This window comes from Carex rostrata, chromosome 13, assembly GCF_964058835.1.
Source record: "Carex rostrata chromosome 13, lpCarRost1.2, whole genome shotgun sequence".
Lineage (NCBI taxonomy): Eukaryota > Viridiplantae > Streptophyta > Magnoliopsida > Poales > Cyperaceae > Carex > Carex rostrata.
The window spans coordinates 8,165,291-8,181,208 of record NC_135930.1 but is presented as its reverse complement, the minus strand read 5'-3'; positions in this window follow the sequence as shown (position 1 = coordinate 8,181,208).

Sequence of the window (15,918 nt, the reverse complement as noted above, 5' to 3'; positions counted from 1 at the left end):
CTCCAAGCACATATTAATATAGAGAACAAGATGAACGGTTTGAATCGGTCATTTGAACTTTGAATCGATGATTTATGGTCCAATGCACAAGGGTGCCTATACATTGCAATGCACCATAGCCCATCTCTCTCTCTCTCTCTCTCTCTATATATATATATATATATGAGTGAGTCTATGGTACTATGCATATTACGATTTGGCACCGTGCTACGGCTCTATATTCGAGTTTTTAAATCCTAACGGTCGATCCGAACTGTTCATCTTGTTCTCCATATTAATATGTGTTTGGAGACCAAATTTTACATTTTTTGAAATTTTTTTACTATTTTTTTAGATTTATTGAAAATCACTGTTTTTGGATGGTCCAGAATTTTCAGATCAAGTGATTTTCTAAATATCTAAAAAAATAGTAAAAAAATTTCAAAAAATGTAAAATTTGGTCTCCAAACACATATTAATATAGAGAATAAGATGAACGGTTCGGATCGACCATTAGGATTTGAAAACTCAAATATAGAGCCGTAGCACGGTAAGAACCCGTAATATGCATAGTACCATAGACTCACTCTATATATATATATATATAAAACACTCTCTGTCCTTGAGTAGGTAAAATGCAAGCTATCCTTGTAAAAGCAAACATTGACCTTGGTAAAAGAATTCCTTTCAAAAAAGCATCACAAGATAAACTGAAGGTGAAGTGATTAATACTGGCATTAATTTGAGGGAAAGTTTGGTCATCAATGCGCATATATGTCCAAAATCTCAACATCCCATATTTCTTTTCTTAGCTTCAATTTATCTTTGGCGCCACATTCTGAAATGATAAAATTGAAAATTACAAAATCGGTCCTCTTTATAATAAAAATAAGATGATCCAGCGACAAAGTAGCAGACGAGAGTAAAATTTTCAGTGCTCAGGGGGTGAAAACGGTATGGATAATATCCGATTCCTATTCAATTTCTGTTCAAAAAATTAGATATGAATATCTGATAGCTAAATATCCGTGTGGATATAGATACTGATATGGCTTTGTGTTTCAATTATCTGTATCTGAATAATAGATATATATCATATATTTTAATATAAATTACGAAAAAAAATATGTTATTCACCATTATAATTAGATAAATATTATTAACTTTAGTATATTTGTAATATATTTTTAATAAATATCCTGATATGTATTTGTATCCATATCAATATCTAATATCTGATTTGTATCTCTGTATCCAGTAAATAAAAAAAGAATACGAATATTATCACTATCCGTTCCGGAACACCTAATAAGAATACAATGAAATTTATATTTTATACTTCTTGTAAAATGGGCCGTATAATCCAACCTTTTACCATAAATGGGCCACCAATTGGGCAAGATAAATTGGAAACATTTTCTTTATCTTTTCTCTTCTTCCTTTTTTGGTTTTTGCTGAGAGAGCTGGTCAACTGAGTTACAAAAAAATAATAATACAAGAAACAAAGAATAATTAAATAAATTTTCCTAATTATAGAAGTGAATAATTGGGGATTGAATTGAAGATGCGTTCCAAGAAATAAAAGCCAACAGTGAGAACCAACTTTGGTTGTTAGGGATGCCCCTTTCCTTCCTTGATTAGATAGCAAACCAATTAATTTATCAACTAAACTGAAATGAAAAAGGCACCCCATTTTATTTTGTTGGTGTCCATATCGGAAGTTCGTTGCTTGCTGGTCGCAATCTATACAACATAAATGCAAACTTAATTAGTATGTATTTGACACGTATTATATATGTATATATCCGATATAACGTCGGCATCCATGTCTCACAATAATTGAATTATAAATAACATGTCGTGTCACGTCAGACTCAGACACTTGTGTTCTTTTGTGTGCTTCATAAATTACTGACTAACACCATGATATAATAAATATAATCTAGTTTTTTTTTTTTATGCGGAAAGTTCAAATGTCTCGTGTATTTTATGTTTTATATTTATTTTTAAAGTTTAAACAGTTAATTTGTATCAATTAAGATAAATAATTTTCAAAGTGGCTTAATAAATAATAAAAAATTTAGTCTCCAAACACATATTAATATGGAGAATAAGATGAACGGTTCGGATCGGCCGTTAGAATTTTAAAAAGTCAAATATTGAGCCGTAACACCGTAGTCCTCTATGCAACCCATAGCACCGTAACCTTACTCTTATATTATATAATTAAAATTATGGTATTATTTTAGCACTTAATTCATACGGTAATTTACTTTTGTTTGTTGGGTTTAGAGATAGGGGTAGTGCGCTGCTTTAGTTGTTCGTCAGCGCTTTTTGGAGATTTATTGGGAATCTATATGAAGTGACTGGCCATGATAATATCTTAACAATGAATTTTAGTAAAAAATAAATAAAAAATAATGCCGACTACAATTAGCACAGTTAATTTTAGCCATTGCTTTCTATAGCAGAATAATTCAACATTCGAGAACATTTATTTTGGACCGAAATTTTTTAGTTAGCATCCCATAAAATTAAAATTAATTGATTACCACTGTCTAAATCATATTTTAATTCATACCATCCATATGGACTGGGTACGCGCATTGATTCAAATTGGTGCGCGAACTGGGAATGCACACTAATTTGGTGTGCACATTGGAAAGGCGCACCAATTGGTGCGCATACTGGGGATGTGCATTGATCCATGCGCATACTGAGGAGGCGCACCAAGCCTTTGATGTTATATAAGCAAAAATTTTAGATTTATTCATCCAGCAAGGAGGCAGAGAGGGGAAGAACAAGTGAGAAAGCTAGGAAAAGAAGAGTAACTTGTGAGCACTTTGGTCCTTCTTAAATATATATATATATATATATATATATATATATATATATATATTTTGGCAGTATTTTTAATTTAGTGTAAATATTTAATTGTTAGGTTTCTCCTTTATTTCAACCAACTGTGACAGGAATTGCTTGTTATTTTGGTGGTGAAGTATTACAAGAGCCAAAGGGGCTTATTACAGTATCAAACCTCATAAAATGTTCAATATCAGCTCATGTTTATATTTTAGAGGTGTAACTAGTTAAGTGTACCAGCAACTTGGTATTGACCACCATAATTATGAACCAGTAATTACCGCAAGGATAAATATTGGCCAAGGAAACCAAACATGATTCCAACAGTTTCTGGTACAAGACGATACCAGTCAAGGGTTGTATGTCCAAATGACAATGAATATGACCACTCTTTTTAAATTCCTAGAGTTATATGTGATAGCCAACCTCAGACAGAACAATCTGAACGAGACCGATCTAAAACCTCAGAATTGCTTTATTATGTTGACAATACGGATAAGGATCCTGAAGAACGGGAGGCAGAGCAAATTGGATGCTAGTGAAGACGGTGGGGCATCAGATAACAGTGATGAGGATACTAGTCGTCTTGTGCATAGTAGTTAGAAGTGGCTGATATTGGGTCGTGGGGAAAGACACATGTTCAAACAATTTCATGACACATCAGGGTTTGAAGAGGTTGACAGCTCTTTTTTTGTGACGTTTAAGTTCGTTTGTTAATTTATATTTAATTTTAATTTCATTATTAAATTTTTAAATTTAATTTTGTTTAATTTTGTAAATTAGGTTGGAGAAAGACATGAATTGTTTGAGAAGATAACGTATGACAGCAAGGATAAAATGAAAGATAGAATAATCCAGAGCATCAGTTGGTGAACTTGGGTAGGAGACGACACAATCGGATTCAAATGTGGATGTATATATTAGAAGGAAGACAAAAGAGTCACTAGACCAATAAAGCAACCCTCAAGAAGAATACGAGAAGAAGAAGGGATGCGAGAAATCGTACTTAATAAGGTAAATATTTTTTTTAAATTACATGTCAAAGAATTAACAATTGTTTTAACAATAGATATTCTCTTATGGCAGTTTCATCGTTCAAGAGGTGGTTACGGTGTGCTTGAGACAAATTTTTTATGTTATGTTGTAGTAGGATTTATTAATTATGTTGTAGTACAATTTATGTTTTGTCGAAGTAGAATTTATTAGTTTGAATGTAATAGAATTTATTTGTTGTGATTTTATTTGGACTATTTTTTAGTTAAAACTAGCTAATTGTTAATTTTTGTATCTTTTAATGAAAATTCAAATTCAGAATTCCAAATTAAAACTTTTAACTCCAAAACCACAAAACAGAAACACAAAAAAAATGGAAACACAAAAAAAATGGGTGCGCCTCCCCAATATAAGCACTGGATTGGTGCACATTCATAGTCCACACACCAATCCAATTTGATGTGTATACCCAATTCACGTGGGTGGTATGAATTGAAAAATATCAGTTGAGTGGTAATCAATTAATTTTGATTTTATGGGTGCTAACTAAAAAAAATTTCGGTCTTTCCGAGGAAACTTTCAAGAATTATAAGAAAAAAAGATACTGATTTACATATAAAAAAAATGGAAAATTAAAACAAAAGACGATGGAACTAACTATAAAATTATTTAGTGATAAAAGACAAACCGGATTTTCAACCAACCGAATACAGAGAATTTTTATTTAACGTCGAATATATAATCCATTTAGTAGGCATAATTTCGACGACATGTGCAAATAATTATTTTATGAACTGAGGTGTAACTTTCTGTCAATTTCCGGATATATATTTTTTGAGATTGTGTTGAAAAGCAGGTATACGTGGTTGGAGAAAATTAATTGATGTTGCCCCGGTCTTTTTTAATGAATAATTATATCAATCCCCTCATCCGTGTCCCCCCATTTATCCCCCACTTTCTCTCTCCAAATTAACTTCCTTAACTACATTTTATCCCCTCATTAATTCCACTACGAATTTCTATTTATCCCCGCATTAATTACTATCATTTAATAACAATTTCCGCATTAATTATAATGTTCTTTTAATAACAATCATCGCATTAATTATACTGTCCTCTAATAACAATCCCCGCATTAATTATAATGTCCTTTAATAACAATCACCGCTAACAATTATTTATCTGTTTATTGATGTTCAATAAAGTATTTACCATTATTCTGACAAGTATTTATCCTTATGTCTCGGAAGTATTTATCAGTGTCCCTGACATGGTAATACTTTGATTTGATTAAGCATTACTTATTGACAAGTTCAAGAACAAAGTTCAAGAAAATATTTATTATTGTTCTGACAAATATTTATCATTATATCTGAGAAATATTTATCATTGTCTTTGACGTACATATGTTTTACTAAAAATTGCAATTATGTCTGAGAAGTATTTATCCATGTAACATAAAGTATTTATCATTATGCTTGAGAAGTATTTATCATTATGCTTGAGAAGTATTTATCATTGTCTTTGATATACATATATTTTACTGAAAATTGCAATTTAGAGTTGATAAAAATTGATAACAATCAATTATTAAAAAAAATAACGTTATATGGTTTAAATTATTTATATGAAAAATATACAACAAACTTCCGTTGGGCCGATTATTATATATGAATTCATATAAAACCATAACATATTTCAATTCATGCAACATATATACATATTGCCTTTTGTACACATGCAATCCCATGTGATCCAACACATAACATATACTCCTCAAGATCCAATATAATTGTTTATATAAAAGTTATGTCCTTATCACTTAATAACCATGTGATCAAGGTTGGGCTCATGTTGCCAAAATACTTGGTTATGATCTAGTTTGGACCGAAATTTCATACATACTTAGTTGTATTAGATCCGACATATCAAAAAAGGAGTGTGCATGTGATTCATGACATGATGCCTCTTGGTTAAAGGTCTCCAACAAAATTGCATCTCCAATGAAAAAATACAAGGATCAACATAAAGAAAGTATTTATTATTGTTCTGACAAGTATTTATCATAATGTCTAAGAAGTATTTATCATTGTCTCTGACATAATAATACATTGATTTGATTAAACATTAGTTATTAACAAGTTGAAGAACAAAGTTCAAGAAAAGTATTTATCATTGTTTCTGACAAGTATTTATCATTGATTATGAGAAGTGTTTATCGTTGTCTTTGACATACATATATGTTTTACTGAAAATTACAATTATGTCTGAGAAGTATTTATCTATGTAACATAAAACATTTATCATTATGTCTGAAAATATTTATTATTGATGTTTTACTGAAAGTTGCAATTATGTCTGAGAAGTTTTTATCCATGTAACATAAAGTATTTATTCATGTAGCATAAAGTATTTATCATTATGTCTGAGAAATATTTACCATTGGGTGAGGGGATTGTTTATTTAATGGTCCCTAGTTGTGCGGGGACAATCCAAAAAAAAAAAATTGTGCGGGGATAACTGATAAGTATTTATGAGGGGATTGTTTATTTAATGGTCCCCAGTTGTGCGGGGACAATTCAAAAAAAAAGGAAATTTTGTGCGGGGATAATTGATGGATTGATTTGTTCAGTCAAAAATAGAGATCATTGCATAGGGATTAATACTTTGAAAATCCAGAATAAATACTTTGATGCTTCAAGTTAAATACTAACAATTTATGCGGAGTTTTAATTATTGAGCGGTATATTTTTGGCAGTTTGTGCGGGGTTTTTTGCGGGGATAGACCTGCGGGGATTGTTATCAAGATCATTTTTTAATAACTGCGATTAATATCTATACTCTTACTCTCTTAAGAAAAATATAGTTGATCAAGAAAATTACAATTTCATTTGGAAAAATTATATTTACACCGATGTGCAACATCTAAAATGTATTTATACTTAACATGCATGCAAGTTGTTTCTATCAAAATTTACAAGTTTGTATACGTAGTATATAAAGTGTTGACCATTCTTACTTTCTAAAAGAAGATAAGAAAGATTAAGTTAAATACTTCATCAATTGCATAAAATGCAAAGTATAAATAATTTTACTTGAATTTATAAACACCTTATTTTTTTTTTATTTTTTTTTAAAACCATACTTTTGGATGCATTAGAGATGTAATTATCATTAGTCTTTTATTTTATTCATTTGTTGTATTAAAATGAAGCCAAAGATTTATATATAAATGCTATCATTTTTCGTAAGTATATATAATAAATCTAAATCTAAAAAATTAATGCCCTAAATCTTGTGAGATACTATTCCAGATCACAATCTTATTTAATCTTCAAATATTCTCTAGAGATTCTATCAGAAAGTATATATATTTTTGTAAAACGTTCGTAGAAGCTGCAGAGTCTATCAAAAATTATTATGACGATAATTTATAGAGTAGAATTTAAATATCTCACGTCTTTCATGTCTGAATCGTACCTTATATCTCTATTTTCGTTTCTAAAGTCTAAACAATCGATCCAAACTGCTTAATATGATCCTCATATTAAAATGTGCTTGAAGATCAAATTATATATATATAGAGAGAGAGGAGAGTTCAAATGCACCCAAATTTTTGTGCACCCAAATGCACTCTATCTTTCAAATCATTTTTCTCCGTTTTCAAAGTCCGAATAGTCAATCCGAACCGTTAGATACGATCTATATATTAAGATGTACTTGGAGACCAAATTTTACATTTTTTGGAATTTTTTTACTATTTATTAAGCCACTTTGAAAATCGCTGATTTTACATTTTCTGGACCATTGGATCAGCAATTTTTCAAAGTGGTTTAATAAATAGTAAAAAAATTTCAAAAAATGTAAAATTTGGTCTCCAAGCACATCTTAATATATATATCGCATCTAACGGTTCGGATTGACTATTTGGACTTTGAAAATAGAGAAAAAGAATAGGGTGCATTTAGGTGCATTTGAACCCTCCTCATATATATATATATATATATGGGCTATAGTGCATTGCAATGCATGAACCCTCTTATGCATTGCACTATAAATTATGGATTTAAAGTTCAAATGACCGATCCGAACCGTTCATCTTGTTCTTCATATTAATATGTGCTTGGGGACCAAATTTTACATTTTTTGAAATTTTTTTACTATTTATTAAGCAATTTTGAAAGTCGCTGATCTGATGGTCCAGAAAATTTTACTGTTTTTTACTGTTCACAGCAAAACATTAATTTTAAAAAATGCTTAATAAATAGTAAAAAAATTCCAAAAAATATAAAATTTGGTCTCCAAGCACATTTCAATAAGGATTAAACATCTAACGGTTCGGATCGGTCGTTTGGACTTTAAATCCGTGATTATAGTGCAATGCATAGGGGGTTCATGCATTGCAATGCACCATAGCCCATCTCTCTCTCTCTCTCTCTCTCTCTCTCTATATATATATATATATATGAGGAGGGATCGGATGACACCCTTTTTTGGTGACATCGAATGACATCGTGCATTTTCAAAGTTTTCAAAGTTCAAACAGTCGATCCAAACCGTTCAACTTGATTGATATGTTAAAATGTGCTTGCAGATCAAATTTTACATTTTTCTGAATTTTTTTTACTATTTATTAAGTATTTAACAAAATCGCTATATTCAGACCGTTGAATTTTTGGTACTATGCATATCACGGGTTGTTACCGTGCTACAGCTCTATATTCGAGTTTTCAAATCCTAACGGTCGATCCGAACCGTTCATCTTATTCTCCATATTAATATGTGTTTGGATACCAAATTTTACATTTTTTGAAATTTTTTACTATTTTTTTAGATATTTAGAAAATCACTTGATCTGAAAATTCTGGACCATCCAAAAACAGTGATTTTCAATAAATCTAAAAAAATAGTAAAAAAAATTCAAAAAATGTAAAATTTGGTCTCCAAACACATATTAATATGGAGAACAAGATGAACGGTTCGGATCGACCGTTAGGATTTGAAAACTCAAATATAGAGCCGTAGCACGGTGCCAAATCGTGATATGCATATTACCATAGACTCACTCTATATATATATATATTTTCAAAATTTTCTACAATTTTTTACGTTCCAAAAACAATGATTTTGTACATATCTAAAATTATAAATAGAAAAGTATATTCAGAAAAAAAATAGTAAAAATATTTCAAAAAATTATAAAATTGATCTCCAAACATATTTTAATATAGAAATTATGTTAAACGGTTCGGATCGACTGTTTAAACTTTGAAAACAAAAATAAAATGTGAGACATAAAAGACTTGATACTTTAAAAACGGCTTACTCTTCATATAGTTATACTTATGTTGCATCCCAAATTATTACCTAATCATGTATTTTTAATCGGTAATTTTTTCCATACAAAAAAGTTGAAAGGCCTTTTATGGGCTCTTTTTCTTTGAAAGAGTCGTATATGGCTCGACCAACTAAAGCAGTTGGAAAAATGAGACAGATAGCGAAATGTGTTGAGAAGAATTTTGAGCTCAGAAAGAGTACAGAAGAAGCACTGAACAACGAACCGTACGAATAAACCACCTAACAAACAAAACAATGCACGCAACCACTTGGAAAAATGCAACCCAACCACGCTAGCTAAGAACCCTAAGCTAATGCAGTTGGCTATTAGTTAGAGTAAATGCACATGTCCCCATGCATAATTAATTAGTTGTTTAATTTAATTGAAACCAACCTCTTACCATAATTAACATGCATCATGCATGCATGCAATATCCTAACTTAATTTGTACTTGGATAATTTTGAAACTAATTTGTACTTGAATTCGTATCGAGATGTCCGGTTTGATGAGGAGGTTTTCCGATGAGCATTACACAAATTTTATCTGATGTCCGGTTTAAGCTGTATCATTCGTATCGAGATTCATGCTAACAAATTTAAATCGACACTAATTTCAACCGCTCAGCGAATTTAAACTGTCTATATGAACATCGACACAAATTAGACGGTTTAAATCAGACATCAGATAGATTTCAGTTTAATGCCTATCAAAACCCCTCAATCATCTCCCGCAATAGCCCAACATAATTTGTACTGGGAGAGAAGACAATGGCGGAACATAGTGTAATTGAATGGGGGCTAAGCCACCCCTATCAATTGGAAATTTTCATTTATGTCCTCTAAAATCTTGAAATGTTATAAAAATTAATACTAGTAGCCACCCTCATAAAGGAAAATAATATAATGGATATGCATCTAGCCCTTTTTATCTCAATTTTCTAGTTGCGCTTCTGAGAGAGAAGGGGTTGTGATTGAGCAACAGACTGAAATTCATCTGATGTCGATCTAAATTGTCTGTTCTGTATTGAGATTCGTGTCAACAAATTTTAATCTACATTAATTCCAACGGCTCTCTGAAATCTAAATTGTCCGATATTCATAAATATCGACACAAATCGTATGATTTGCATTTAACATCAGAAAGATCTCTATGTGATGTCCATCAAAACCCCATCTCTCCCGCATTAACCCAACGAGTAGAACTAGGGTGTTCTTAAGCTCACCAAAGTGTTTGGTGAGCTTGACTCCAAAATCCATCAAATTAGTTTCAAATGACGAATCCGAACCGTTGGAACCCGCCTATTTTACGTGTGATGCGTTTACATGTGAAATTTTGGAACTTTTGAATTAGTTTAGTATAAAGTCAAGCGGTCAAAACATGTTCAAAAAATGAATGCACTAAAATTAATTTATTAACCTTCTAATTTTGACCAATTGACTTTATACTAAACTAATTCGAAAGTTAAAAAATTTCACATGTAGACGCATCACACGTAAAATAGACGGGTTCCAACGATTCGGATTCGTCATTTGAAACCGATTTGACGGGTTTTGGAGTCAAGCTCACCAAACACTTTGGTGAGCTTAAGAACACCCTAGTTCTACTCTTAACCCAACAATATATAATTCGTACTTGAACTTTTCGTCTTAGTAAGGGAACTAATTTGTACTAGAATTTATCACTAATTTAATAATCTAGCTTAGTTCTATCTAATTTTGTTACCTGAATCACAGGCTTAGCAGTTAGCATAGCACAAGTTATACAATTTTGTTACCTCGCTAGCTGTAGTAACCAATCAGCTTTTGTCCGTACTACACTAATAGTCACCAATTCGGTATCCAATTTAAGTCAAAGGATTCATATATACTGCAATTGAATCTTTACGCGTATATATGAGCTGGCCATTTAAACCTCGTAAAATGCACATGTATTGATCGAGTAGGGATAATGAATCAGATAATCTAAATAATATACTACTAGGGTTGTTCAAATGGTTCGGTTTGTTCGGTTTTCAACCGAACCAAAAAATTTCAGTTTAAATTGTTCAGTTTTTCAGTTCAAATGGATCAATTCGGTTGAATTTTTGAATTATTTCGGTTTAAATAGATCATTTTGATTCAGATTTTTAAAACCGACTAAATCGAACTTATTGAATTATATTGTTCGAGTATGGTTTATATTATGTTTGGTCCAATCATTGCTTCTTTTATTTTATTTTAGTTTAAATATTTTGTATAGAATTGAACAATTTGTATATGAACATATGTAATATTCATTAATAATGACATTAATAGATTTATTTCAGTTTGAACCGAAATTTACTTCGGTTTGTTCAATTCGATTTTTAATCAGTTTTAACCGAACCGAACGTTTAAACACCCTTAACTGCTACTACAGACTACTACTATGCAGTCCTGACTCCTGAGGCATCTCAAAATTCCAGATTCAAATCTACTCCTTTTCTTAAGAAAATGAGCACCCTCCTATTTTTTAATTCGAACTGTTCAAAGTTGATTAAACAACTTCAATTACTTTTTTCATTTATATCAATATAATTTAATAAAATAAATCAGATATAATTTAAAATGTTTGATCAATTTTGAACATTTCGAATTGAAGAATAGAATAGGAGGGTGCTCCTTTTCTTGAGAAAAAGAGCAGATTTGAATCCCAAAATTCCAGAGAATGCATCCAGGCACATGGATCGATGCACCTACCAAAATTTGAAAAAGGTGTAAAAAAGAAAATGATGAAAGAGAAAGTAAAAAAAGAAATGGAGCTGGGACGAATTAGGCCGTCGGTTTCCTTGTCCATCAGACCATCACACTAAAATCCAAATGTAATGGAATAAAAACAAATAATTCATCAATAAAAAAGGCTACGGATTATGAAAAGGTAATGTACATGATGCAGGTCATCAATATGTGGAGAAAGTTTTTTTATATGATTTTTTTAATGAAAGGGCTGCTAATCATCGCCACTCAAAATATCGAAGGGAAGTTGCTTATCATTAGAGAATGGCACACACGTAAGCGCAACTAGAAATTTATTGTAATAAAAGATATATATAATTATTGCTACAAAACAAATATTTCATTAACATGGAGAGGATAAAATATAAAATTTTATTAGAAATTATAAAAAAACTACACATGAAATTTATAATTTTTGAGGCCCCTCTCTAAACCCGTCGCTTGCCACACACTCATTGAATGTTACTTATCAAAAAAATTTAGATTCAATCACTACACAACAAGAGCATTACCACTCCCTCTTTTTATTTTTATATTATTATTTTATGATTTTTACCATAAATAGCCAAAATAGTAATTTTGTATTGCCTAAAATAAAGAAGGAGAGGCTAGTCGGCAGTCGCACACTCTTTAACTCTGCATCCACAGGCTCACACTTCGTTCCTTTGCTCATTTCTCGCACCTCTTATCAACATCCTCGTTCAATTACACCCACATAAATATGTGTTAATATCGGATTTTTTTTTTTTATGTTGTTCAAACTTACAAATTTTAGACAGTAGAATCGAATATGTTTTATGCTTACACTTGCACAAACTGGTGTCCAGACTTATACAACATTCTAATTACTATTTGAGATTAAAATTTCATGTTTGATGTGTTGAATTTTTTTTAATATTTATACTTGCACAAGCCGGTGTTGAAAACTTGAAATTGCATCATTTTAAACATTGCTCATCTAATTAAAATTTTATTTTTCATGTGTCAATACCAAATATTCTACGTGTTAATACTTGCAAATTAAATATTACTTTCATATGTATAAACATGTTTGTCCCACACTTAAATCACATCGGTAATATTAATTATAGAATACCAAAAAAGAACTTTTAGATAAACAAATTAATTAATGCTGATGAGAGAAATTGCTCAAAAACGAAAACACAAAAATGAAGAAATTAAAGGTGTTTACCATAACGAGAAATGATGATGGGGCGCATTGTGACACCAAAAAGGAAACGGTGAGTGATGCCAAAAAAGAAGAGATGGAAGCTGGTGATAAATCTGAAGACGAGAGTTGGTGGTGGATAGAAATATTTCCTCACACAAAAAAAAAAGTTCAAATGTCTATTTTATTTCCTTATATCCATCATGCCTATAGTTAATTTTAAGATAAATTTTGCTGGAGGTCACTAAACTTTATTACTTGTTACGAATTGGTCACTCAAGTTTAATTTGTCTTTTTTTAGTTACTCAACTTTATTATTTATTTCAATCAAGTCCATCTATACTTTTCTATCCAAAATCTTAACGGAATATTCTCATTCCGTTCAAAATATTAACGGAATATTCTCATTCCGTCCAAAATATTAACGGAATATTCTCATTCCGTCCAAAATATTAACGGAATATTCTCATTCCGTCCAAAATATTAACGGAATATTCTCATTCCGTCCAAAATATTAACGGAATATACTCATTCCATCCAAAATATTAACATAATGAGCATATTTCATCCAAAATACTAACGGAATAGGCATATTCCGTTAAGACTTTGGATGAAAAAGTATAAATGAACTTGATTGGGACAAATAACAAAGTTGAGTGACTAAAAAATGACAAATCAAACTTGAGTGACAAATTACAAAGTTTAGTGACCTATGACGAAATTTACCCTTAATTTTATTTTGTTATGTATTCTATGCTACCCTCATTTGACGAAATATTATGAGGAAGGGAGCCAGAAAGTGTGATAAGATGGAACAAAAGTTTTAAAAATAAGATATAATTTTACAATTCTTTTAAATGCAATTTTTTTAACTTTTTTCTAACAATTATAATAATAAAAGAAGATAATGAACATATCCATTAACTTGCTAATATGATACGAACTGAACATTTCGTAACTACTGATTTTACTTTTCCTCTTCTCTGTAATTTTTTGCAGTGAAAGATTTTACAAATAGTTCAGAGTATAGGATATTACCTTTGTGTAATAGGAATATCTACGCTAGAACAGACTTGTAATTTGTTTTGATGTTTAATAAAATCACCTAATGGCTTACGACCCAAAAAAAATAATAATAAAAGAAGGCAAATTCTGAAATGAACAAAAAGAAAGTGAGTGTTTTTTTTTTGTCCATGGGATTCACTCATAAAAGAAATATATTTTTCAAAAATATCTTACAAGGTGGCATATCCCATGCATGTGATTTCGCCACTGAATATTATGACATTTTCATATAAATGACACCATCCTAGAAAACAAGGTATATATTATACTCAAAGCTGTTTTTTACGTATACTCAAAGCTGTCGGCTATGTTTGGATGTATTGAGAATAGTGAGAATAGCGCTGTTCCGATCCATTCAAACATAATTAATTGCTATTCGGAACAACGAGAATAGCACTATTCCGCTATTCCTACAAAAAGTCGGAATAGCAAATGGTGCTCTCTCAAATGTTCAATCCCTCCATTGCTATTATAAATGTTTAATCCAAACAATATTTTCACTATTCCGAATAGCACCACATCAACACTATTCTCATACTCTTCCAAAAATCACTATTTTCATCTACTATTTTCAAATAGTAGCTATTCTAGCTACTCTATAGTGCATCCAAATATATTTTGATGTATATCCGTGAATTAAAAATAAATAAATCAAATTCTACTATGTTTTAATTTTTCGTATAATCCTTTTGTATGGAAGATTACAGATTTATCCACTTTTACCCTCATCTTATGCTTAAAAAATATTAATATGTCGCACCTAATTAACATATATACGTTTATGTTTTGTGTGTGTTTTAGAACTTCGTTGTCAACCTTTTTTTAAAAGTAGAGCACGATTATTGAAACACTAAACTTTGTATAGTTTGTCAAAACACTTAATTTAGACAAATTCGGTGACTACATAATTCTTTATTTCCTTAAATTTTTATAAAAGATTCGTGAAACAATTGAGGCAAAAAGGTCAAAAGTACTTGGAATAATGCAGAAAGAAAGCAACTAGAAGCCAACCATCCCGTGAGATATGTAACTGTAACATATTATGCATCTACAATTTGTTAAATCATCTCTGAAGTACAGGAATATATATAAGCTAGGAACACAGAAAAACAAAGGTCAATTGTCGACTTCTATAAACCGACTGGATTTTCTGTGGCGCACCCGGCATCTGTAATAAAGAGTGTCTCATCGAAATTATTTGGATAAGGACGAAAAACAACTGTAAAGTATCTATAATATATTTTATTTCAATTCAAACGACCAGAGATTTCTCGCAAGAAAGGGAAATCAACTGGCTCAGTCAAAAGATGTCAATTGGAGTATTTGACCAGCTCAACTACACGTAGAACAATTTAATTCTTAGATTAAATTAAACCATTTTTTAAACAAAGGCCACTTGTACTTGATTGGCGTTCCATCTATTTAATTGCATGCCACATGCCCTTGTCGGCGTACGTATCTGCATGAGTTTGTCACTGACAGAGAAAATAAATATAAAAATTTCTCATCATGAGATGAAGATCATATTATAGGTTTAACACCGTTTTGAGTTTTTAATTAAATTAAGTTCGTTCCCACACCAGCACTTATATATATATCAAATCAATATAGAGAACCTTCAAAAGCAAGGATTTTGCAACGTCGACGTACTCACGTACAAAATATTGTGTAATTTGGTGTTGAATTTTCCAATAAAACCCTAGCTGAGCTAGTTATTTATATAATACTTAATTAGTATAACGTGCACTACTAAAAATAT